This window comes from Falco punctatus (genome assembly GCF_963210335.1).
Source record: "Falco punctatus genome assembly, chromosome: 4".
In the NCBI taxonomy this organism is placed as follows: Eukaryota; Metazoa; Chordata; class Aves; order Falconiformes; family Falconidae; genus Falco; species Falco punctatus.
The window spans coordinates 22,957,201-22,984,534 of NC_137583.1; the positions used below are offsets into that span (position 1 = coordinate 22,957,201).

At 40.7% G+C, this 27,334-nt stretch overlaps 1 long non-coding RNA gene across 1 annotated transcript in view; it reads left to right on the forward strand.

The window, feature by feature from the left end:
* The first annotated feature begins 1,443 nt into the window (after positions 1–1,443).
* LOC308062796 overlaps positions 1,444–27,334 on the forward strand; it is a 58,340-nt gene continuing 32,449 nt past the window's right edge. The window contains exon 1 of the long non-coding RNA XR_013927705.1: positions 1,444–26,767. This is a non-coding gene — a long non-coding RNA (uncharacterized lncRNA). The remainder of the gene's footprint in view (positions 26,768–27,334) is intronic.

The following is a 27,334-nucleotide window of genomic DNA, read 5'->3' on the forward strand; positions in this document are numbered from 1 at the left end:
CCCCTGCTCTCACCTTGGAAAGGAGTAAGCGGCCAAGTTCAGGGCTGTTTTCCTTGTACAGAAGGAGGTTTGGGGCTATATATGTGTCTGGTGTTCACCATCATACAGAGCATAATTTCCCTTTGTGTAAGCTTTTTCCACAACAAAACATAGACTAAAGCAGCCTTTATCACTAGTGATCTTACTTGTATTGAAACATAACCCAGGAAAGAAGCATGAGGTTTGTGTTTGGACTGTGTGCCTCTCTGTGTGCCTGGTCAGATGGTGCCAAGTTAGTTGCTCTTGTGTCTTTTTTTTTTAAAAAAAACACACCACCAAACAAACAAAAAAAATGCTAGAATTGCCAGCAACAGTCCTTTTCACCTCTCTGGTGGGAGGATAGCACCCTCATAAACAGCCCTGCTGAAATCTGTTTGAGTACTCCTAGTTGCTTGTGTTACTTTTATTAGAAGTTTTGCCTGATCTTCAGACTTTGTTACATCCCTGCAAAAGAACAGGACAGGCTTTGCAAAGGTGTCAGCATGAGACTGAGTGAGGGGGGAAGAAGGGATGTGTGGAAGTAACCACAGATTTCTCCTAACGTACTGCAGGTGGCCAGCAGCTCAAGTGGCTGCATCTCAGCGATTCTTTTCATTTCACTCTGTACACAATCTGGTGTCTACAAACAGCAATGTTTCTGCAGAGGTACAATGGAGGAATCATTTGTACAAAATCTTGCTTAGATACTTCATTTCTCTTCTGTTTATGACTGCACACGGTCACTTTGTTAGAGATGATATTCTTCAGACAGTTCCTGGTCTATACATTGGAGACAATTTGAGATGTTTAAAGTTGTGCTGTTCTGTTGCTTTTATGGGGTTTTCTTTCATAAGCAGCAGGTTTTAATTCCAGTTCTGCAGAAACATGCACTGTGTTGCGGTGTAAAGTAGTTAGTATCAAATATCAAAGTCCACAAGCTACTGTCTGTATGGACAATTCAAATTTTGGGTCATAAAACTCTTGGATCCCTCCCGTGCCTCAGTTTCCTCTAAAACAGGCTTGCCTGCCCATATGGTTGAGAGTTAAGGGTAAGCAGAGTTTGAGATGCATTTACTGATATAAACGAGTTACTGTAAAAATAACACTGGTAAAGTGAATTACACCTAGGAGGTTCACAAAAATCTTTATGGACATATATGATAATTCATTAGAAACATTCCATTGCTAGGTAATTGTTTTAGGATTTAATTTTGAAATTAGTATTGAATTGCTTAAAGACTAATATTTTTTCTTCAGTTCCCCTATATCCTTAGCTTACCCTATAATACTTGATGCTTTTTTGTCAATTGTCATTGAAGACAATGCAGCCCAAAGCCTTGGGCTAGCTGTATGGGAACAAACAGGATTCTTAATCCTGGAATTGCACTGAGCTTTGATCTTTCTTGCATCAGAGCTCCTTAAGAAGGGATGGGTGTGGATTCTCTGAAGTCTTTCTAGAGCTTGCAAAAAACAAAGCTTGTGTCTTAAACAAAAAAGGATGTTTTTTCTGAAACCTAGCTAAGTATCTGAGCAGGTAGTCTATAATGTTTCAGTCTGTGTTTGTCCAAAGAGAGTGTAACTTGGTACATTTTTCTCAATTTTCTCTAAGCATAACTTCCTTGTAGTTAAAAGTGTATAATTAAAATGACTCCCTGTTTTCATTAATTATCCCTGCCTTGGATTGTTACTAGGGAAGAAATCAAAGGGACCTGGCTGCTAATTCGTTTTAAGTAACTATTGGCATGAGAAAACATGGCAGAGCACAGAACAGATACTTTTCAATTTAATCGTGCACCAAAGCACACAGGAGAGGAATTTCCCCCCTCAAATGTTTCATGCTCCATTTCTGGTGACAGCTTCCCTCCCCTTCCTACAGTTCAGAATCTGAAAAGAAAACACATGAAGTCCTTATCCTGCAAGGGCTTATTGCCTGAAAGCCAAGTTTCTATACAGCTGGCCAATAGGATCCAATAGGATGCAAACACTCTTGAAATCAGCTTTTGGGAGAATATAGGCACTTCTGGTGCTTTGGTATTTGCATCATCACTGTCTTTTCTGGTTGCTTCTGATGGACTGGATGAATACTGCTTGCTTATTTCAGATAGAAAACCATGCTTGTCCCACTTCAAAACTAATTTCTGTCTATGGGCAGGTGGGCATGTATCCTTGGAGCTGCAGTGAGCCTGGAAACTTCTGAGCAGCACTGCAGGCTGTGGGGTACCCCAGCACATTTCTGGTGTGAGTTGGGGTGTATTCCTTGCCAAAAAAAGAGCAGTATTAAATCTGTTATATGTTTAGTAATAAAATATTTAGCTGGATAGTACAACGCAAATACTGAAAGCTTATTTACAGCTAAATATGCTTCATTTTGTTATTTGTATTCACATATTCATTCCTATTAGAATCCATGTTTCAAAGTTTTGAGGAGCTGCAAATTGCTGTAGACATTCTGCTCTCAGACACCCTCACTTCCCTGTGAAAAGTATCTGAGCTGATCTTTTTTTATTTACCTCTCACTGTAAGGTCATCCTCTCCAGCTGGTCTCTGCTCCTGAAGTCATCCTAGCTGTGGCTCACAGCACTGCTGCTGGAAATTTGTAATCCTCCTCCTCCGAGAGCAAAACCTCCCTGATCAGACTCTGTCAGCCCTGTAGCACCTTTCCTGTGGGTGCCTCCTCAGGTACACCCCGCTTCTGTTTGCAGAAGCTAGGGGTCTCCCATGTGTCTTACAGCCAGTGATAGCAACACCTTAGCCCAGCTGGTGTTCCTTCCAGCTGGCAAGGAGGGAGGGTCATATTTAGTCAGGTAGGGCAAATGCTTCTGCAATCAAAGCTGCTGTTCTTTAAGTGCAGAGAAGCTCTGTAACAATATAAAAACTAAACAGAGTAATCAAGAAAAGCAAAAGTCCATCTCTATTTCCTTAAGACCTTTTCTGTTAGAAAATTTAGTTAGACATGATTTATTTTTTTTTAACTTGGCTATTTTGCATGATTTTTAACTGTATCATGGGTGTCTTTATAAAAAATAGGTAAATTTGGATAAGATATCCCATCTCACTTCCCATCAGATACTGTCTGATTTCACTTGGCATGTCAACCCCTGTGGTGCTGTTGCTACTGTGGTGCAGATCATGAATGCATTTGTGGGCAACCATTGATCATGCAATTAAAGCACTGGACTTTGCCACTTTTGACATTTATGTTTACTGCTTTTTATATTTACTCCTCTGTCACAGAGGGGAAAATCTCTCTTTCCCTTTGGGTCTATTTCCTAGGTGAAAAGTAGGGATAGTTATAGCCTGTTCTTCAGAAGCAACCTGTGAGCATGAAATCATGTTTCTGAAATGGTTAGGTGTTCTGTCATGGACATAATGACTGACAAACAGAAAAATACTTAAATTTGGTCTAGGCTTCAAAGTTCTCACAGTATAATGTGCTGGGCGTTAAGAAACAGCTGCCTATTTATGGTGGCAAGCAGCAGCGTGTGGAAAAATGGTGCTGGTACTGTTCTTCTGAATTAATGTAACTTATGCCAGCAAAATGATTGTGTATGCAAACAAAAGGGGATTCAACAGAATGCCCAGTAATACATCTTTTAAGTGTAGACAAACAATCACACTGTAAAGCTTATATCACTTTTGTTTTGTGTTCTCTCAGCACATGGCTTAGCGTGGTCCTGGTCCATGACTGACTCACTGTTGTGGTGTAAATAACAAAACCAACCGTGAGATGCTTCAAGCTGAATAATAGACTTACTTGCGGGCACAAAATCAGATGATTATGTCTGAGCTAGAAACTGTGTTCTGCTAATTTATCTCGGGAAGATATTTTAGTTCTAGAGATACAGCAGCCTTAAATTTGTCTATATATTCCCTTTCTAATCTCAAGTAGCAATAAGTATGGTAATTAGCTTTCACAAAAATTAGGTATTCAAAGGAAGCTTAATTGCATAAAGTCAAGTGTATATATAAGCTGATAATTTGCTTACACAAGGCCTCAGGCAGGGCAAATATTTGAATAATTGCATTTGGCCGGAAGCCTGTGATTTTTGTGAAGGAGGCGCAGTCAGTGGCTCAGCCGCGTGCAGCTCTTCCACCTGAGCGATGGTGTTTGTATAGCATGTTCCGAGAGAGGCTTAGGCAGTGCTGTGGATAAACAATGAAGTATTTATTCCCTGTCGGGGATTTGGAGTCATAGCTCATTAAATTCTTTGGCACAGTACAAGTTATTCTTTTATTGTGTGAGGCACGGATAGTGCTTTGTTTTGGGCTGATTCGTGTGGCGCACGGCTTATCCCAAGGTGCCTGACTGAAAATACCTGGGCAGAACTGCAAGGTGTGTGGGTGCTCACGGTGCTTTGGAAGTTATGATGTAACACTAGGGCTTACTGAATTATTCTGCTTTTTTTGTTGTTCTTTTTTTGTTCTTTTTTTCTTCATATTGTGACTTGTCATTAAACAGATTGATGTTTTCCTGGTAAGATTGATGCAGGTAGTTGGATGAGATTTAATCTTAGGTTTTGAATGCAATTATTGTGTTCTGGCTTTTATGACAAACTGCTGGAAAACTGACTCCTTCCCAAACTCTTGCTCATCTTCCCTGGAGAGGTCTAACATGTTGATATCTATATTTTTACTGTGTGTATTATATTTCCTGATATAAAACTTCAAAAAAACCAAACGCAAACCCAGCTCCTATACAATCACCATAATGAGTCCGTGGGATGTGACCTGGTTGTGCTGGCTTTGCAGGCTGTCAGCATGGTGTGAGAGCCTGTCATCTGCCCCATGGGCTGGGAACTCGTTGCTGTTAAGTTTATGTGAACACTTCTACAACATGTCTGCATAGGCTGCAGGCAAGCCCTGGCTCTAGATAGCAAGGTACACATTTTTCCTGTTAGAAAATATTATTTTAAACTCCTGTAGCATCTGCAAAGGGCATCTCAGTATCTGAAGTTCTATATGTGATCCACTATGTGAATAATGATTTGATGTGTAAGTTGGAGGTGAAAAATTAATTTATTACATATGAACCCCCTAGCTCTCTAAGACATACCTGTGGTATTTCTCATGATGATTTTAAATGTCACATGATCATATCAAGATTTTGGTGCCTTCTGCACCACTGCTCACACTTTGGCGTGAGGGTGTGCAGAGAGGGGTGCAGTGGGCTGTGTTTGGGGGTGAAACCCTAGCAATCGCAGTCGGAGTTTTGATTGCCTCTGTCTCCAGTTGGTGATGTTCACTCCATCAGACTACGTGCCAATGCATGCTGCAGCTGAGAAATGAAAAAGTCTGTGGATGGACGTTAATTTTCATGCACTTTGCAAATCTTAAGATCTTTCTTCTTTTTAGGGCCACATTCAAAGGTTGGGAACTACCTTAGAGTTCTTAGTGGCAGGGAAGATGGCAGAATAAAATGTTACCACATTATTTAATCTCTCAAGGGATTCAGTGGACAAGTACAATAGAGGCAGAGAGCCTTAGGACAAACCCATTGCCTTCAGTGAAATCCTTTTAAGAAGCAAGGCTGTCAGTACAGAATCCTCTAAAATAGGGGATGACCGTTCCAGCTTTGGTTGCAGTTGGGTAATGACACACAGCAGTGTCTGAGAGGTATTTTTGGTACTCACTGTTCACTCCTTGTGCTAGTGGGACTGCAAGGTAATGAGAAACACTCTATTCTTACCTATTATATTCCACTATTGCTTTTCAGCACAGGAGGGAACAGTCACAGTACATTCTTAACGTTGTATCAATGTTCTGTTTGATCTGCAAGCATTTTTTTAACGGAGATCATAAGCTGTTAGGTGTTTGGGAGTGACTGGCGTGGTTGTGTTGGGCTGCACAGCTCTTTGGTGAGTGGCTGCGGCAGTACCTACAGCACACGTCTGCTGTGGAGGGCCGGCTGGGAGAGTTCTGGGACTGGGACCTGAGAGAATGGGAGACTGCGAGAACTGGGTCAGAGCAAAGGTTTTTGAAATCAGGTGGTGATAGTGGATGGCAAAGTGTAAGGGAGGTGCAATGGCACGTTGATAATTCCTTGGTGTATTCCCCCATTTTTCCAGCAATTCGTTGCTTTGAGACTTCCTGAGCCAGAAATGGCAACTTTGTGTTTAATAGCATTCATTAAGTTCTTTTCTGCTAATTTCTCTGAGTACTTTTCTGAATGTTGTCCAATTTGTTATTCATAGTAATGAGTTGGCTAGATAGGAAGATTTTATATTTTTGGAAATATCTCAATCGTTTTAATTTTCTCTGTTACAAACTCAAACAAAACACATTTCCTCATATATACATGCAAACAGCAGTTCCAAATTGGTGTCATAATTCTAACAATCAACTGTATGGAGTGCATAACTGAAAAGTTATTTGCTTCAGGGAAAAAACCTCCTAATTAAACTATTGGGAAAAGCCTCTGCAGAGTTGACTTTATAAAGAAGCTTGTTCCCTTGACCTGATCTCTGGAAGTCAGTGGAAATTGTCTTCATACAACTCATCTTTACAGTCTATAAAGCCTGCTGGCTTTTCATCATGCTGCCTGTCTTCACAATATTTTGCAGGCTTTATTTTTAAAAAGGATATAATCAAAGGGTGGCAAACAAAAAAACCCCCACAAAACCAAAAACAAACAAAAACCCCACAAACAAACAACAAAAAAACCCAAGATTTTTTTTTTTTTTTTTAGGTGACCAAAGGACCCAGTCCTAGACAGTCTGAAGTAGCAAGTACTTAATGCTGGAGTTCAGCTGTTTCTAGGCAATTGCTGCTTGAATAGGCTCTGATAAGAAGTTATTGTTGAAAGAAGGAATTATTCTAGCAGTTGTTATCTTTCCTGAGATGAAATGGGAGAAGTTCTTTCGTATATATATGCTATTGAACAAGCACAAAAAGGAGGGTACTAGTTTTGCTGTAATTTCTTCAAGAGGTGGTAGAAATGTGTTCATGCAGTAATCATTGGAGAAAATTATCATGAGATAATAGTGGGGCATTTGGAACAAAAGGACCGAGGAACTATATTCAAAAGGAAGAAAACTAACATTGCTTCAGATATTTTATAACTTATTTAAAACCCACTGGACTTCATGTATTTATTGGAAGTGTCGATGCTGAGTATCTCTCTTGTGCCTTAGGGAGGAGTTATCCAGACAGTGAATCAGGCAAAGACATGCCTCCCTCAGCTAACTTTAGAGGTAGGTAAGCTGGCTGGCACGAAAGAGGATTTTTATTTCTTGCTATAACAATTTGATATCCTTATCTGAAGTCCTAAAATCTTCTGTTTAACAGTTTAAGGTCTCTTAACTCAATTAGACTCAGTTTACATGATTGGCACGCAGTTTAGACTCTGGTTCCAGGTCACAAGTAAACAACAGGGTATCACCTTGATTTTTTATATTTAGTAAGTAATAGATTTCCAGCCTGAAGGAATTTCTAGATCCAGACCAGCAAAGCAGTCTGAATGCTATTCCACTTGGGAAACACTTGAGTAAGACCATAATTAGTTGACCCTTATGAAAACCTCTTAAGTTTATGTTGTGGATATCAGTTTCCATACTCAGCTCTTGTGGCATGAGTGATGTTCATGCCTTCCCATTATTGTATGAAATAATCCAGTGCTCTTGTTTCTCTCCACCAGTTCTGCTGTTTTAAAACAGCACCATATCTCCATTGTTCATGTACTCACCAAAGGGATGTTTTGGATTCCCCCATGCCTGTGGCAACTCCGACTCGGAGCTCTGCCACTGTAGCCTGTTTCTGGGTAAATCTAAGGGCCTTTTTTTGTGAATCTCTATTAGCAGGTTGATGTGATGCTCCTCAATCCCCACATGCCAGAAAAGCCCCAAACCTTACTAGCAGAGTCTGTAGAGAGGAGAGTATATACATAACTGATATTGGCAGATCCAGTGTTGACAGATCGCTTTATAATTCAGATGTTCTATTCAACATAAAAAAAAAATATTAAAAATTATACCTAAAATAGAAGACAGCAGTAAAACCACAAGCAGAATCATCCAGCTTTCCCAAGGAATGCTATTTCAAACACAGGATTTAAATATTTGGAGGGAGGTAGACACAGCTCTCGATATATCTAGACAAGCGCTTTTGTTCTGACATGGGAAGCCAGTTTCTGATTATTTCAGGGTGTTACTATTTCTGTCATATTGTGAAGTGATCAGTTAACTGACAGAAAATTTTCTACTCTACCTTCATCTTTTCCATAATTTTAAATGCTTGGATGAAGCCAATTCAAACCCTTTTATCAAGTCTTTTTCTTCAGAGTTACTGAGAAAGACTAAACCCCTTACACTGCTTTGAACCAGCAGCTTTATTTTAAATTGCAGTTCTAGTTCTAGATGTAGATAGCAATAACAGCAACAGTCTACTGAAGAAGCAAATATGAAATCCAGTATTATTGTTGTCAACTGGATTTATATTACCTTGTACATAATATAATTTGGAGGGTATATCGTCATTTAAGCCACAGAACACACATGCAAAGCTGCTTAACACTTGATTAGTTTTTGAGATCAATTGAAAGAGTAAAAAGGACCAAATAATTGCATTTTGGGTGAAGTGAGAGGCAGAATGAAGTTGACAGTACTGCACAAGGATATAGAAACTTCAGCATCAATAATACATAACTTGGCTACATGAATAAATCTCTTTCTGGTATTCAATTCAATGGCTCCTCATCCTTAGCAGATTAGTTTTGTAAACGCATTCTGCACTGGTGTGGAAATTATTAACTTTGGAGAAGTATAGTGCATTTACTGAACTACTTGGAAGGTTCAACAGCATGGGCTGCAGTAATGTGTGAGAAGCACTGATCTTGGATAAAGGCACCGGGGCCAGTTATCATGACTGCTGTACAGTAAGGTAAAATGAATACAAATTGCAAAGGAGTCCATTGCTCTAATAGAGCCAGTTCATGGGTCCTGTCAAATTGTGCAGTGACAGAACAAAGCACCTTATTTCTTGTTCTGGTTCATGTTCATCTGAACAATGAAAAGGTGGGGGTGGATTTACACTTATTGCTGTAATATTGATATAAGCTGCTAAAGCATTTTCTTTGTATTTTATTAAAGGATTCAAAGCATGTTTTCTGAAGATTTTTGTGTGAAAGGATCTCTTAATAAATCACTTCTGAACATATAATCAATCATTTCTGAAAAATCAGTATATACAGTGGACATATAATACTGTGTGGAGATGGAACTCTAATCTCTCCCAGGCACAAATAAATCACGATCAGTACCCTTAATAAAGCTGGATTGTACTTGGCAGTGTCTCCTAAGATAGGGGCTGCAATTACTCTTACCACTTAATATTGGTGTTTTGCGGTAGCCACAATGGTCTGATGGTAAATGAGGCAAGGCTGTAGCGATAGTTAATAAACGGACAAATGGCTTGTGTGGCTTGCTAAAATCATGGAGGGGCTCGTTCGTACTGGGTCAGACCAAGGGCTGCTCTGCCCCGTGGCTTGGCCATGGCAGCGGCCACGTTAGACAGCAGGAAGCTACCCCCCCACCCCCCCGCAGAGTTCAGCTCTGTGCTGTGTGGCTGTGTAGGTGCTGAGCCTGCACCGTAACTGCTGAAGTTCAAGACAACCAGAACCGGAGTGATTGAAAGTGTTGGGCAAACATTTGATCTGGCAGGACCTGCCCTTATCAAAACGAAGGCACTGCTATATGTTTCCTTTGATGAATTTCTGTCTGGGTGATTGGCAGCGCATGCGGGAGGCTGGCGTGGAGCCCCATCTCCAGCCCTTGGTGTCCCAAAGCCTGGGACTTCCAGCGCTGCCTGGACCTGATTCCTAGAAGCCCTCCTGTCAGATCCGGGCTCCCTGGCCCTGCGGCAGCTCATCAGCTGGATACCTGACTCCAGATCTGTTTTCAGAAGTAGTTTGGAAATGTGGAAATGTGCTGCTTTCTGAACTGATTTAGAAACTGGGATTTTTTTCTTCTTTTTCTGAAATGCTGTAGTTCTCTCTTTGCCTCAGTCCTCACTTGCAAGCTGCAGCAAGAGCAGATGAGAAATGTTTTATTGGCTGTGCTGTAGTGACGAATGGACTTCTGCGGGGGTGTAAAAGTAGTTGTAGGGACTTTAAGGCATCCAGTATATAGCGATAGTGCAGCTCGGCAGTACAGTGGCTGCTTGCTTCAGTCCTGTCCTTAGTTTGTCAGAATCTTTTGTCTGTTCTGACTCGGTGCCTCCTCTTGTTCTGAGCCCTTTGTGCTGAAAGCCCCGCCCAGACTCGTCTGCCCCAGAATTTAGGGCACACCTTTTCTCATGAGGTTTATCTAGGGGATTTTAATTCCTATGTGCTATTTAATAACCTTGCTACTGATAAGATATATTAAAAAAAAAATAATCAAAGAGCATTCCTAGTACAGTGGTGGAAAATATAGACCGAAGTGCCTAACATTCTTAAAAATATATACCTTTGAACACAACGTGGTAAAGAATTCCTACCAGATCATTTTATGCAACCTGATGCTGGCAGGACCATGGACAAGACCCTTCTGGAAGGGTTAGGGTAGAAAACATTTTGGAAGTAGTATTGCAAAACACAACAATCTGATTTATGAATAAGAGGAAATTAAAGTGATATACCATACCAAATTATTTTTGGTCTTGACTTAGAAATATCATAACTGTCATAAAACAAAATTGCCTTTTGATTGTAGCAATATGCATTGAAATAACTTGTAGGAAAGTTAATCTTCTGAAGCTTATGAAATATGTTTTGTACTGAGGATACACTTCTGAAAGTTTGGTGTTTTTTCCATCTAAAATATTTAAGTGAAATGAAGTGACGGATCGCACAGATGGTGTGGTGAGCTGTTCCTCCACAGGAGGAAGAGGAGGGCAGGCATTCTGGCTAATAGCCTGTCTACATGCTCACTGCAAATACTTGTAGCTTGGAGCTCCTTGATGCTCTGTGGCCCTTGCATTGGGGAGTGAGCAGAGGAAAAGGTGAGGTGCTCTGGCCCTGGAGACACTGGCCCTGGCACTGCCTGTGCCGTAGGTTCCTCCTGACTCTGAGCAAGTCGCTTCAGCCTGGTTCCTTCGGGATGTGCCTGTGCGGAAAGTCTCATGGCACCTTTTTATAAAGACATTTGTTCTTTCGAGGACAAGACGGAACAACCCAGGGAAAGCAGAGAAGTAGCTGCTCCAGCTTGTATTAGATGTAGAAACACAGGGCTCATCCCCTCGCAGCCCTCACTGCTGCCTGGCCTGACGGCAGAGGTAAAGTTCTAAATACTCTATTTTGTGCATCTTTGGTCAAATCAGAATGATTGATTTATATTCAACATGAAAATCTGTTTTCAAAGTACCTTTAGGGGTGCTGCAAGAGAGCAGCTGGCCTGATGAGAAGGTTTTTCTGTGATATCAATGCATAATGTAGCTAATGAATTAAATCTGATCACCTAAGGTTAAATCTGTTCACGATGTACAAAAATGCACATGAAAATGAGCTTCTTGATTAGAAATATCATAACAATAATTCTTTCAGCCAGAACACGTTACATAAAAAGATCATATGTACAGTTATAAGGTGAATCCTATTACAGCACACACATTTAATCTGAATACCAAAATAGATATGTAATTATTTTTAAATTTCTATCAGTGGGGTGGCTTTTGACAGTGCAGTGGTGTCCAATCATATGAACAATGATACCCAGCACAGGTACACTGTTCACCTGTTCAGGACGGTGGCGAGTTAAGTCATGTGAGTCGGAAACAGTTTTGATTCTAGTATTTTCTCAGTTTTGTTAACTTCAATGGAAAAATAATTTTCTTAGGTCAACATGTTATGGACAATGTTTAATTTTAGAAGAATTTTAAATTTTGTTTAAAATGAATTCATTTTAACGAATTGCTAAAATAACAAAAATGCTATTTTGTTTATGGCTTATCTTCACTTCAGGCAATATTTTCAAATGTTTATTATTTATAACAGTGAAGTATAATAACTTAAACCAAATTATTTCAGTCTATGAATTCTCTGTGGAGGAGGTATGATGATTGGTTAGTCACTGAGCTGTTAACAGTATTTAAATGTGCACCGGCACTTTTCCACAAACATTTCCTGAAGCATTCTTTTGTCAATTTATTTTTTTTTAAATAAAAAAGTTGAAGATTCAAGTGGGGCAGTGGGATTGAAATGATAGACAGTGGAATGAATCATTCTGGGCTATCACATGAATGATCTTTGCATTAAAAATGGATTTATTCATTGAACCTTAACAGCTTCTTCCAAAAGCCTTTCCAATTTATCAAATTAATAAAATTGTTCCTTTTTAAAAGTGCCAGTATATTAATGCTAAAAGCAATTGCATGTATCAAAGGGTCAGGAAGATACAGCAGGCTTCTTGCATGTAGGCACATTTTTGTTGCAACAAACCACAGCCCTTCTAGACTTTGGAGCTTGTGGTTCATGTGCAATTACCCTCACGTGATAGCCAGTCCAGAGAGTGCTGTAGGCTCCACGCTGTCCCCTCTAGGCTGTTTCTCAGCAGGCAGCTGCCCGTACTGCTGCCTTTGCACCCACGACAGACAGCACGCTTGTATTTATACTTTATGTATGCAACTTGGGCTGGAGTAATTAATTTCTTCAATCTGAACCTGTGTGTTCCTCCTGGGTGTGGGCTCCTCACCTCTAGAGGTAAGGAGATGGAGTGGGGGCTTGCTGCACAGTCCCCGTTCCCCACAAAATATGATCAAATATTTTCATCTGAATGTTGATACCTAAGGGGTAGATCAGGTAAACTCAGCAGCTGCTTTCTGGTTGTTATCATTTACCTGTGAGTATTTTGAGTGTAAACTAAATAATGGACCAGATTGACTTATTGGCAAGGTCGTTTGGGTGTTTCAAAGCTGTACTGAGGTTTGAGGACTTAATGTCGTCTCATGACTGAAGTTAAAACCTTGTCTCATATTCCTGAGTATTAGAACATCTCTAATTTCACAGGAGTTTGAGAACGTCCCTCTACAGGGCAGCACTTCTTTTGCCTTGGTATTAACATTTAAACTTAATTTTACAATTCTAAAGTTGTAGGCTTAGGTGTCCTGAGTTTCTCTTTGGCTTCAGTGCTGCGCTCGCCCGTTTGGATGGTGACGCCTCTATCTCAAGTCAGATATTTATGTGTTTGTGTGTGTGTATGTCTATGATTATGGCACTACTGTGTATTGAGTTTCTGTTGATGTTCTTACATAGAGTTAGGGAAGCATTGGCTTAGCCTATCAGCATTTGTAACCTTTACCTGGCATGTGCCTGATGGCTCCAGCCGCAAAGGCTTCTAGAGATGATGGCTAGCGGTGTCAGACAGGAAAGTCCGCAGGAAAGCTGGGTGGTGATGGCCAACACCGGCTTTCGGCTCTGGGTGCAGGAGCGCAATCCTATCTGCAGGCTTGGCTCAGAGTCAGCCTCTGCTGCGGGTACCATCCCTTGTCTCTGGACAGTGATGGACCATCAGGTACCTTCTTCTCTTGCATCTTATGCCTTGAGCGTCAGAAATACAATGGGATAATGGCAGTGTGTCATTGAACGTCTCACTTTCTGGCTGTGTTTCAAAAGTGGTAAATTAAATGTATTAAAAGCAATTCAGGCCATTGTGTCTTCCTGGTGAGCCATGATAGCTGTCAGAGAGGCAGGAATTAGGCTTGTCTGGATACAGAAGAACAGAAATGTTTATGTATTTCGATGAGAGGTGAAATAGAATACGTACATATAGGCTGAAGCTAGAGCGTGCTAACAGGGTTAGCTGTAATGAGATTATTTGTCTTGTAACCACTAACAATTATATTCCCATTACTAAAATATATGTAGGGAATGAAGACAATTATAGTACAATCGCTGTGGGGCTGTGAATGCACTACAGAATATACCCAGGAATCAGACACGTATTTTACGTGTCAACATGTGTACTTGGGCTCTCACACTGGCACATATCAGCAACATTTCTTCTGAAATCAGCACACTTAGAAGAATTGGAAGTTGAGAGAGAAAAACAGGCCAACTCAATTTATCTTTTCTTGTAAGAGGAGATGCAGGATGAAAGCATTCTTCTGCTAACAATCAGCATCTCAGTAAAATTTAATTTGCTTAAAATATATTTTGCTGGAATAAGCACTGTCATATGGGTTCCTGGTTTTTAGAAGGTATATATAATCTTCCCATGTCATGTATATAAATCAATATTCAAGCGTGTATACCCAGTCAGCCCGAGACTGGTTCAGGTGGTGTATGCTGGACCCCTCCCAGAGGTGCTGTGCAATATGACCTAATATTTTCTGATGCTTTCCTCTCCCAGCTGTCATCTGGGGTTTCTTATTTGATGCTTTTTAGGACAGGAAGTATATTTTCGTTCTATCGTTGTGAAGTTTATAGCATAATGAACCCATGGTGCGTGACTTGAGATGCAAATAACTTACTAATCGACAACTGCTCGGCAGTTAGATCTGTCCAGTTGCAGTTAAATGAGAGGGCTTGTGTGCCCAGAGGAGACTGCTTTCCTGGATGATGTCCTGGAGACCAGTACCCTCAGCAGAACATTGGGCTACCAGGTCAAGGCATATGGCAATTTTTGTTTTCATATACAGCATGTTTGCAGCGGAGAGGGTCATTCCCTCAGTTTGAGCCTTTCTGCAGGAACCCATTGCAGGAACTACAAGTGTTTCTTTGTTGCCTTTTCTAAACTTAAGTCAGCCAAGATGTTTTAAAAAATGTTCCAGATAATTTAAAAATGATAACTTCAAGTGAAATTTAAACAATTTTTGACATTCAAACAATTTTCCTCAGCCTCAGTAACAGAATAGTGACCCATAGCACTTGCACGTGAAGCGCTGTTTTCCTAGAAGGTGCTCCTGCAAGCTTTTAAGGTGGGATCAGGCCTATTTGTATTGTGTTTATATATAAACAGCTGCATGGTAGACATGTAGAGTTTCTCTTTTTCATTCCACTTTAAGGAAAAAATGAATAATTTTTGCTGTCAAGAGCTTATTTCCTGGGAAGTTTTTATGGTAACGTGACAATACAAAAAACCATCCATTGTCAGTTTCACAACTGGCTCTTACTGGTGCCTTTGGCAATCATGTCCAGGGGGGATGTTAGGGAAGATTTGGTACTTGTCTCAAAATGCACTGGGGAGCTTATTTTTTTTTCATTAAAAACACCTTATTTTTATGCTTTAGCCTTCTAAAATATGTAACATGAAACAAATATTGTCCTTGAATTGCCTTTTAACCAGCTGAACTCTGAGGAATTCTTGTTCATCTGGACTCCAGCCCCATGGGTACCAGTTGTAGTGACAAGGGCTTGATTCCCAGCTGTGGCAGATAAACCCACTTGTTTTATTCTTGTGATAATTCTCCTGCCTTAGAACTGTCCTCCTCTGAAACATCTCCAGAGAGTTCTTCCAGGTCTTCACCTCTGTGTAGTTGGATGGAGGTGATCAATGAGCGTCACCTGGAGGGTGAACACAAGAGCTGGGTGACCCCTTGCATTTAAATACCGGTGTGGCCACCGTGGCCTTCCACAGGACAAGTCCTCAGAGGTATTTTGATCACTATCTGATATTGAGAAAGTGTACATGAAAAGAGCCTTTAAAAGGTCCTTTATTCCACTTAAGCTGTACAATGAAGTGAAGTTTTTCATGTGCTAGTTGTTTACTGTTAAATAGCATCAGCAAAGCTTTGTTTCCAATTAACCTGTATACCAAGAGATTTCCCTTTATCTCTTGGAAGATATTTATTCAGACCATCAATTCATCTGTTCTGGTGAAAGGTATGCAAGTGTGCGTGCCAAACAGTCAGAGAACCCTCCAACTTATTAAATTTCCAGTGCAGGCCTTGGTGTTACAAGCTTTTGATCAGATACAATCTTTTCTCAAACTCAGTCTAATATCCCTAGATGGCAGCTTTTTCTTTACTTTTTTTTTTCTTTTTTTCCCTCCTCTTATTTTATCAGGCAGTTTTCTCATCAATCTCTTTCTCCCTACAGCAGCTCAGACACAGAGCAGTTCTGATGTAGTTATGCTTTTAAATACGGAGTTGGGGAAGCAGCAGTGCCAGACGAGGCCATTTGGTCCATCCTGGAGCTCAGCCTGCAGCAGCTCCATCCCTGCTGCCTCTTGGTAAGGTGGAAGACATAAGTGCCCTGACTAGCTGTTTTGGAGATGCGATGTCTTTCTGCTTCCCTCTTCCCCCCACCCGAGATTTCTTCAAAACCCTGCTTACGCTGCCATATCATATTCAGTTTAAGTGCACAGTCTCACTAGGAGGCTGTGATTCTGCACATTTTATTTTTATTCAAGAGTCATTCTGCTCATAGCCTGCCATGGTTTGATCAAACTATTTCTTCTGAACCAGGTGTTCAAAGGTCCTTGTGCGAGTAGAGGGACAAGCAGATGGGTAGATGGCAAGCTAAGTGCCTAGCTGCTATGGAAATGGATTGAAATTGGGAAATCGGTTAAAACTGAAAAAACTGCTACCACTTTAGGACACTAACTAAATGCTTCTCCATGTCTTTTCATTCTCTGTAGCTTCTTCCATCTTAGACATGCAGATAGTTTAAGTTTTAATTTGGTACCATGTATCAGCTTAATGAAAGGAGTTCTAAATTAATTGAATTACCTTAACATTAGCTACAAACTGAGTGTATGCATGAACATAAAAATCCAGCTGCCTTATGAGAAGTTGCTCTTGCAAAATAATCTACTTGCATGTCTGAACTCTTGGAAAATTTAGCCTTGAGGGCTGACTTTTCAAATGAACCTGGAAAAAGCTCGTTGTCTGGCAGGGAAACTGGGCATCAGTGCTCTGCTAATGGCACAGCTGGTCAGTCTGGAGAACGATATTGGGTAAAGAAGGAATTTTGCATTTCTGCTGGTTTAAAATCCTGGAATGGTTTGGGTTGGAAGGGATCTTAAGGACCATCTAGTTCCAACCTGCCATGGGCAGAGACACCTTCCACCATCCCAGGTGGCTCCCAGCCCCGTCCAGCCTGGCCTGAGCACTGCCAGGGATGGGGCACCCACAGCTGCTCTGGGCAGCCTGGGCCAGTGTCTCACCACCCTCACAGTAAAGAATTTCTTCGTAATATCTAACCTTAATCTGCCCTCTCTCAGTTTAAAACCATTAACCCTTGTTGTAGTGCTACAGACACTACTAAAAAGCCTGTCCCCATCTTTCTCAAGCCCTGTTCCAGTGCTGGCAGGCTGCTATAAGGTGTCCCTGGAGCCTTCTCTTCTCCAGGCTGAACCACCCCAGCCTTCCCAGCCTGTCCTCACAGGAGAGGTGCTCCAGCCCTCAGATTATCATTGTGGCCTTTCTCTGGGATTGCTACAACAGGTCCATGTCCTCCTTACGCTGGGGGGCCCAGAGCTGGATGCAGTGCTGCAGGGTGGCATCTCATGAGAGCCAAAAATAATAAAGACTATACTCAGTAATGATAATAATTGACTGCAAGTAGGCAATGTTTGCTTTATTAAGTGTCTGGATGCTGTTTATGAACACACAGAGCCCAGGCTGGGCTCAATCCACCTTACAGCTCCTGCCTGCCATCCCTGCTCTGTGGCTGGGGAAGATGCTGCATCCACGGGATGCAGCTCTCTGGCAGCGGGATCTGTTTTGAATTCCAGCCTTCGCTCCCTGCTTCCTTTGGTGTTTGCTCTGTCTCTGGGCTCATGCTGCTCAGACGTGGAGAACAGGAATCTGGAGCAGCAGCTGCATGATCGGAAGCATCTGTTTAGTCTCTTGCAGGCAGATTAATAAATCTACTGGCATATATTTCTATTTCAAAGAATATATTTAAATTAGTTCAGGAGCTAAAGGGCCCATATTCAGGTGTAATTCAGTGGTGATCAAATCTCAGCCAAAAGTTCTAACTTTTTGGTTTCTTTAATTGACATTTGGAATGGGATTTTCAGCTGTCCAGGGAGACACTGAAAATCAATGTTCCACTGAAAATCAATGGGACTTTTACACTTCTAATGACTGAAATGTCTTCAGAAATCCCATCCTTACGACTCTAAATTAATGTCTCATTTTCAGAAGTACCCAGCAGCTTTGACTGGGTTTTACTGCTGCTAACTACCACTTGGACCTTGCTAAATGTCCTCCCTTAATGATGATGAGAGTTGTGGGAGCACTGCTTAGGACACCTGGAACTAGGGCACACATTTGTGGATTTTTGAATTAAGTTTTTAAAACACTTGCTGAAAAACTATAGCATAGAGATGAAGGCTTGAATTATTCCTGCATCCCTCTTTGTCAAGTTTTCAATTCCCTGTTTGATCCACTGGATCTAAATAAATTGGTGTGTTTGCCTGCCTTACCCAATGTCTAATTAAATATGAAAATTAAAGATGTACTGGAACTGCGAAATGAATGCTTGATATATTTTCATTGAGAACTGGATTTATAATGAAATTATTTATTACTTCCAAATTAGAAGCGTTAGAAAAAGTTACAGTGTTTGTACTGGTGATTGCTACAAACTGCTTAACATTTGCATCTCATGTTTTTTATACAAACACCTTTCCTCTTTTGTAGAAAACTCCTCTGAGATGATTATGTTGCCCTTCTGAGATTTTTTTTTCCCCACCCCCTCCTTTCACTATACCTTTTTAATGGAGTGCAATGCCTAAGGGAGAAGCTGAGCTTTAATCTATCACATTTCTAGTTCCAGTAACTGAACTCAATCTGAGGCTTGAAATGCCATACTAAAAATAACATTTGGGGTTGCTACAGCTGTTCTCTTGCCTATAGCTTTAATTTTGGATGAATTCCATAAACTTGTTTTAACATTAGTTTCTAGTTTGATATCTTTCCTTTTGGGACTGTTTTTCTATTCCTCCTTGGGTTTAGAAAGTGTGTGGAAGCCATAAATGAGGTCCTTCCCTCCAAAAAGTTGCTGGGATGAATATGGTGAAATGCTAAACTTGTGCATAAATCACTACTTATCTTCATGGCAATGAGATTGCTTGGTGATCCAATGAGCAAGTTCTCCTGTGTTTTAAAGAAAGAAGGCTGATGAGAAGGGAAACAGTATCAGGGCAGTTGAGAAATACAAGGGTATGTTACTGAGAAGGGTATACAGGTAATAACGACTTTTAGCTGGAAAACAAATGCCTGCGCAGGTCAGTCAGGTAGGGAGGCACTGCTCAGCCATGTGTCCTTGTGGTATTTCAAGGAGATGTTGAAGAAGAATCAAAAAATATACGTGAAAACACTGATGGAAAAAACCTCTTTGGCTACTCACCTGGAATGCAGAGCCTAGAATAGCTGAGTGTGAGTAAAGACTGTGGCTGGGACATGGAGCTTTATTTCTTGGAGATGAGTCAGAATTGCAGAAGAGGAAGACAAGGCTGTGTTGCATTAGCAGGCAGAGTCCCCGGGTTATAACCCTTGATAATCAGGGCTTGTTTTCCCCAGAATGAGACCTTGGCTGAGCTACAGACTAGAATTGCTAGTTTCAGAAAAGACTTTGCAGTCAGTTTTGTCTCAAGTTATATGTGTTATTTGCAATATTGAATAGATACTTGACAAACAAAGGAAATTAAGAAAAAGACCTTGCTCATTTAAGTAGAAACATATAAATAGTGGCATATATTAGTGAAAAAAAAATCTGTCATCTTTGCTTTGAGTTTCCCATAATCTGGCATCAAAATAATGTGTAACATATATGTGTTTATACCTTAGTGTATCTTGTTAAACCATTTAAAGTTAACTAATGTTTGCCTGTTTAAAAACTTTAATTATCATCTAACAAGAAAGCAACAGTATAGCCAATTAGAGATCTAAGCAATAACACACACTCACTTCTATTTTCTAGCAATTAATTGATAACTAGTTTACCGTGGGCTAATAATTAAATGAGAAAATATTTTGAGCAAATTGAAAGCACTGATGCAAATGAGTTTTGCATTTATTCTTTTCAAATTCACTGACCACGTTATCTAATCTGTCAGGAACAGAGAAATCCTGAATTACACTAAATATATACTCAGGCTGACTAACCAACCCTTAAACCAACATTACTCACTTTCTGGAAGCTTTAATTGCTTTGCTGAAGGAAAGTCTTACAGCAGTGCTGAAGCTGGCGAGTGCAATGCCACGGGGTCGCTGGGCCACGGGGTGGTGGCTGCTCTGCGGCCCCGCTGATCGCTGTCTGCTTGGCAGATTGGTTTCGCTCTCTCTTTTGTGCTTGAGATAGCAACACTGAACAGACACAGCGGGGATGCATGGTGAGGCTGTGCAATCAGCTATCGTGTCCATGTCTTTCCTGAGAAGAAAAATCTCAACTGTGTCTGAAAACAAAGGGGTCAACACTGGTGTTGGCAGCAGACATGGCTCTTGTGCCTTCTGCCAACTGCAAGATAAATGAAATGCTTCACAAAGAAGAATATGAGTTGGCAAAATGACTTGGTACATCCTGTATGTGAAAATTGAAGACATTTTTCTACTGAATGTATTGGTGATCATTTGGAATAGCTCCTTACAAACAGGAAATATCCCCATCACCCACACCTGAAGTATGGCAATCTCCAGTGAATGTCGGAGAAAGTCTCATTTTGTCTTGAAGTTCATCTGTTTGTGATATCTTCCTCATCTGGATGGGCAGTAAGGTGAAATTGCCTGAGCTCTATTGAGCTTTAAACGCAAACCATACATTCCAGTAAAACACTCCCCAAAAGACAGTGTTTCTCAGTACCACTCTTACGCCTTGCTATTGGAAAACTGCCATGACCATATGCAGGGAATAAGCCCTGACAATTCCAATTGCTTTTCCAACATAATGGACCTGTAAAAAAATAAGATGGTGCTGGGTGTCTTGAGACTTACACACACACACACACACACACAGATTCTAATTTATTTATATTATCTAAATGAAGAGGTGCTGGTTTACTGGTGTGAAATTAGTATATGGGACTCATGGCAGTGCTTGAACACATGTTGCCTAAAATAATAATTTGCATTCAAATTTTAATGTATTTGTGTTTTCACTTGCTAATGCAGATTGGGAAATTATGGACAATTAAGATCTACGTCTAGTTCCTGATTTAAGATTTGTATCTTTCTACTTTCCATATAAACACAGCCTTAGGCAAGAGGCAAGTGAAGGATGCTGAGGACAAGCCCTGGAAGCACCCATCGAAGTGATGCTGACCTGCGACAACTCCTGTGAGTGAAGGTCGCCTGATTTCTCCCAGCAGGTACCTTCACCTTAGGATGAGCATGCGCCTTCTTGGCTGCTTTCTTCCCAGGGACCCCGTCCGCTGTTTGTTTCATGTGCTTTCTAGATTACTATAAATATAATTTCTCTAGAGGCTTTTCTTGGCATTTCTAAGCAAGATGAGTGATGATGTGTCACTTCCTTTTTTATTTGCTAAGTAATGCTGGCTGGTATCCCCAGGAAGAGTTTCTAATTTAAAGTGGTGTCTCTGAAATTCTTTCTGAGCTGAAAAACATATAATACTGGAAGTAACTTGGACATTTTGGGATATTTCATGTCACAGAAATATGGTGGAATTACAGAATAAGTATTTATTTGTATTTATCACTTTTTCATATTTTTTAATTAAACTTTATTTAATCCTTGCTTTCCACCTCATTACTTTGTCTCTAGTTGTGACAGACCTTTGTGATTTATTATGTCCTCTTAATAGCCACACATTTTGGGTTACAGAGTGGTAGAGCCATATGAGTTCTTTCAATCTTTTCTAGTGCCAATAGAGGGTTACTTTGGGAAATACTTGCTTAAAAAGGCTTCCTAAAGCTTATTTCTAGTTTGAAATAACTCCAGAGACGGGTTTTATGGCAACTTGATGCATTGTTGGGAGAAAAGGTTACTGTATGGGAGTCTGGATACTTTGAGATTTTATAGTATTTTGTTTTCTCTTCCTCTGGAGTGTCATACGCCTTAGTATTGGGGGTTGCAGAATTGTTATGCTTGGAAATAAGAGCAAAGCAGACATTATCCTCAAAAGAATTTCACTCATTCCCACCAGCTGTTGCAAACAAATATTCTCATACTCTATGCACAGCTATAATTTGGAATTTTAAATAGTGCATAATTTTACTAGTATTTACTACACAGACATAAATAGAGCTAAAACTAACTGGAAATATAATAAAGGAACACTTATATCTCATGTAGATGCCAGTGCTAACTTGAATTTATTTAGGTCTGATTAAGTATTGCATATAACTTTTCATCAAGCAATATATTTAGCGAAAACAGTCTCTGATGTAGTAATTAGAAGAAAAATAATGACAAATATGAATTGTATTTATTAAATAGCAATAAGCGTGTCCACTCACCAAAGGACTTGCTGTTTATAGTATGTGAAAACAGCACAAATCTGATGCAACTATCATGGATATTTCAGGTAAAAAAATATTTTTTTTGTGGACTGGTTGGAGGCTCTGAAATCTGGCAAAATTACTATTAGCTATAATGATCACTAACCAAGATATTAAAGAAATATAGTTCATTATTATTTGTGGAGTTCCTAGATATTTCTTGCATTTATTCATATGTTACAACTCGTTCATTTATGATTTATTCAGTTGTCCCTTCAAAACTGTTCATTCCGTGGAAGGACTGGGTGTTATGACATGGAGATGCGCAGTAGTGAATCCCTCAAGCAGTGACCTGTATTGAATGAAGTTCTTGATGTGACGATTAAGTGGTTGTTTCTTTTTTGTTTTAAACCTGCTAATTTCTTCTGGAGATATAACTAAAATTTGTGGTAGCCGTAATATACAGCACGGTCTTTTCAAAATCAAAATATGTCCTTCAAATTATTTCAGGGAGCAACTGGGACAAACTGTTAGTGAGAAGATGGCTGGAATGGCTTCTAATATTGGGTAGCACCTTAGACCATGGAAATCTTCTTTATTTCTTGTTGTTAATAACTTATTATTCCCCTATTATCATCACTATTATTTATTAATGGCTGTTCCATTGCTTCAGTCACGCTCATCATCCAGTTCCATACCAGCAGTGTCAGTATGTTTGCAGCGTCCTGCGTTCCCTCGCTGTCAGCACGACTAGCTGGAGTGCAGCCTTCCAGGGCAAAGTCATCTAGAGGTTACTTTGCTGCAGGTGAGCACAAAATACTTACTTTGATGCTAATGACTTCTGGCTAGTGTTATTTCATGGGAGGTGTGATTTGGTCTACTGCTGGAAAGTTGCAGTTGCTTTTAAAAACCTAGAAAGCTGTGGGATCCTCAGAATCCCACGGAACCACCTGCCGGAGTTTTACCTGTTTCTCTGGGAAACCAGTGATGGCAAGGCTTTTTCAAGGCTCTCGTGAATAAGATACCCCAAGTCCCCTGGAATGTCAGCACTTGACAACTTGAAGCCATTGATACAGAGCTTGTGATTAACAGTCCCTCGTCTATCCTGAGTCCCAACATACGCCTGAGCGCAGGCACTAAGCAGCTCCTGCCTTTCCTACGGAGTAGCTGTCTTTTGCAGGAGACTGCTTGAAGGAAGAGGTGATGCTTTGCTGACAGGCATGGAAATTCAGACACACCCCCCACCCCCCCCCCCCTTTAGGTGGGCAAGATGAACACTATGTTTTCAGTTCAGAAAGCAGACTTTTTTTTTTTTTTTTAAATTTTTGAACCTGCAGAAAACCCAGTAACTAAGGAAAAATTATGTGGAGGACCATACATGTGGCAGGTAGACTTGCAGGCTGCCAGCTTAATCAGCTAGTTCACATAATGATAATCTGAATATAACCTGAATATTCTCTGAATGCTGGGCATGTCATGGTAAACTCTTTTGTGAACAGCCTGCTGTATGTGCAGTGTGTGGTCATCAGAACATTTGGCTTTGAGCCCTCAGTTCATGGTGTATTACAGCACCTTGCTCTCAGTGGCAAAGATCTAGAAAATGTTCATATTTATCTTCTCATAGAAATATCATGTCTTAAAATTGCACCGATTAAAACAGTTATCAGATGATCAGCATAGTTTAAGACCTCTTTATGCCATGAGAATATCAATGCTGCAGTTCTAGTCAACAGAAGAACTCTCTTTTCTGATGGAGACGAGTGTGAGCTGAACACTGAGTGGTATAATTAACACATGTTCTAACCAAACGGTCTTTATACACTCCTTAATTTAACCAAATTTAGCCAAAAGCTTCTTTAGTGTGTGAAACAGTTTCCTATATCCTTTCTCCTGATTCATTGCTGAAACTTCTTGGACACTCCATGTTCTTTCAGAGAAGTATCTGAGAAGCCTTTCCCTTGCTGCATCCCATGGCATCGGGCTCTAGTTGCATGCACTCCATCCCGAGCTCCTCCAGCCTCTCCTGGCTCTGCTCCTGCTCCTACCCTGCCCCTCTCCACACCGTGAGAGCTGCTGTTTTAGAGCATTAATGCCAGGCTGCCTTTTAGATGCAACTTCGAGTGTCCCTCCCTCACTGTTGGGGATTGCTCTATGGGTTTGAAGGTTCGCTTCTTCTTTGTTCTTTGCAGGTTGCTCCTTTGTTCTATTTGACTGTTATAATTTTATTTGTCCCCCACCCCACCCCGTGTTCAAACCCTGTGAAGACTAACGTGTGGTTGTAAATTGAAAACAGCAACATGCCGCCTGATGCTTGCAATCAATATGTGTGCGTGGTTTTCTTTTCTATGAATCAGAGGGTAACTCAGATTTTTCCTCTACACTAAGCTTAGGTTTTCTTTTACATTCTCTGAAAATATTGATTAACCTTTTGTTCTTGAGACTCTGACTCTAAAACATGTGTTATTTTTTATTTTATCTGCATTTTCTTTCATCCTGGCAAGACTGGAAACCAACACCAAGATAAACCTTGCTATATTAGCGCTGGCATTGAGATCTACGCACCAGGTATGAAGCTACTTTGTACATTTGCATCTCTCTCCTGTTTTTCATCATTAATGATATGTTTGATCAGATTCTGCATTTTACTGTGTATTGTTTAAGGTATGTACACGCTTACAGGAATTTTTTTGAGTGCTTTATGAATTTGTCACTTCAAGTTGAAAGAGTGAAACAAATTTGCTCCATCCACAGGAGGGCTCATCAGATGTTGCGTGTTGCTCAGATCGCAGACTTGCTCCTGTTGTATACTGGCATCATCTGCCATGGTCCTTCCTGCATTTCTCACCACTTGCCAGGATTTCTTCTTTCCTCCCAGCAGGGTGCATCACAGTAGTACTGTTTGATTTTCTTGAGCTAACCCTGCTTTCTTATTTTGTTCTGTGCATAGTTGTTGATGTTTGGGTTTGGGGTTTTTTTTCTTCTTAATGGATTGCTTTCAGGGAAATTATTACCAAACATATAAAAAACAGGCCAACTGTCCTTGCTATAAGATGTACAAAGCATAATCTCCAGCTGAGTTGTGATTAGCAAAACCTTCTGCTGTCTCAGACAAAAAAAGGCTTTTTTATTTTACCTGTGGGATACATTTCTGGCAGTGCATTACTGGGCTGTGCAAAGCTGGGTCTGAGGCATGGGGCAGGGACGAGCTGCCCAGGGCAGCCTGCTGCTGGGGGGAAAAGGGGGCCAGCAGGCACTGGGGGGCTTCTTCTGGGCACTGCTCTGCTTCCACTGGCTACATCATGATGGCCAGTTTGCAAACAAATGGTATTCCAAATGTGCCTAGCTTCTATTTAGACTTAGGAAAAAGTTGCTGCTATTCTGGCTTCCACTAGAAATTTGCTTGGTAACTAACAGTATTGGGTGAAACTTCAGCTTCCGTGTAAGCAGACATCCAGGGGTGGATATCCCCCTCCTCCCCCAACCTCAGATACCATCACCCTTTTTCTTTCCAGCCAGAAATATTTGTTTAAATAGATTGATTCATCTATACTGACTCACAGCTTAATGGGATTTTAAATCTGTTTATCTCAGTGTCTCATTCTAGTCTGTGTGCCTGCTGCCTTGGCTAAGCTGTGTCTCCAAGCATGCAGCCCCACAGGCAGGTCAAGGTCCATCAGCGCTGCAAGAACCCAGCCTGCAGAGGCAAGAGCATAGGTGGTTCACGCTCTGTGGGAAGCTTCTGCAAGGCAACACATCTCCCTGTTTTTTTTTTAGTTTGACTGTAGTATGGTTTTTTATGGAGGGAGAAAAAATACCTTTTTGGAGTCTTCTATGTTATTTTTTAATTAGTTCTACTCATAACACTCTCTGTATCTTTGTAGTGCTCAAGGCCTTATGGTTTTTAAAAAAAGTCCAACCCAAAACCCAAACAAAAAATATTTCTACCCAGAAGGATCTTTTATGACTGTTCTGTGGTCATAGCTTCTGCTGCAAAGCTAGAATACTTACCATATGCCTACATGACATGAGAAAACAGTATTGCAAAATCAGTTACAAAAGGCATGTTCAGGGAAAAAAAAAAGCTATTTTAATCTTGCTTTTACAATTTATAGAAGATCAATGGTCTGCCTTAATTGGCTCTGGGAATACGTCAGCTTGTGCAGCAGTCACAGAGGGTGAAGGCAGGAGGGGAGGGCCAAGCCTGCTGGGAGGCGTTTGGAAACGAAGCAGTTCAGCTTCTGTTTGGGTCTCTGCTGGTGGGCTCTTCGTAGGTGATTATCTTCCAAGAAAGGTTTCCTGAGGTGGAAATCTTTCCCAGTTCTCTCTCCATCAGCAATTCTCTGTAAGAAAGAGTGTCACCCTGACTTGAGGAAAGCGTCACCCCACCTACATCTCTGCAGACCTGGAACCAGACATGGTGTGAACGCTGTACCTGGTAAGGCAGCAAGGCTTGCCTTGGTCTTGTGTGCGTGAACGTATCTTGCTCTGGTACCTTTGCTTTATCAATGAGACCAGGGTATGAAGCAATGCTCGTTTTGAATTGTTCCAATTAAGTGGGCGCTGTACACCTTGTTTCTCTTATTCAATAGCTGTGCACAGAATCTTGAGTCATATGCCGACAGCGTAAACAAATAAAAAATGCAATTAAGACTGGAGAGTTCTCAGTTCTTAAGCAATTGGATCCTACAGGCTAGAAAACCCTTGGTATAGCAAAATCCAGGATAAAATATAGCTTTTATGGCCTTTAAATCAAAGAATCCTGACAGTCTAATAATGGGCTACTGTGCTCTTGGTGACAACCATTTTGCGGTGGCAGCGGTTAGGTATTGCCTTTGTCACTGCTCCCAGCTGCGTGTGGACTGGCTTTATATCCTGATCCTTCACAGGTGGTGCTGCAGAGCAGGAGGAGCAGGCATGCTTCTTAAATAAATTGAACTTCCATGCTTAGACTGAAGTTTGAAGATGTGGAGCCTTGAACAGGGTAATTGCAAGCAATAACATT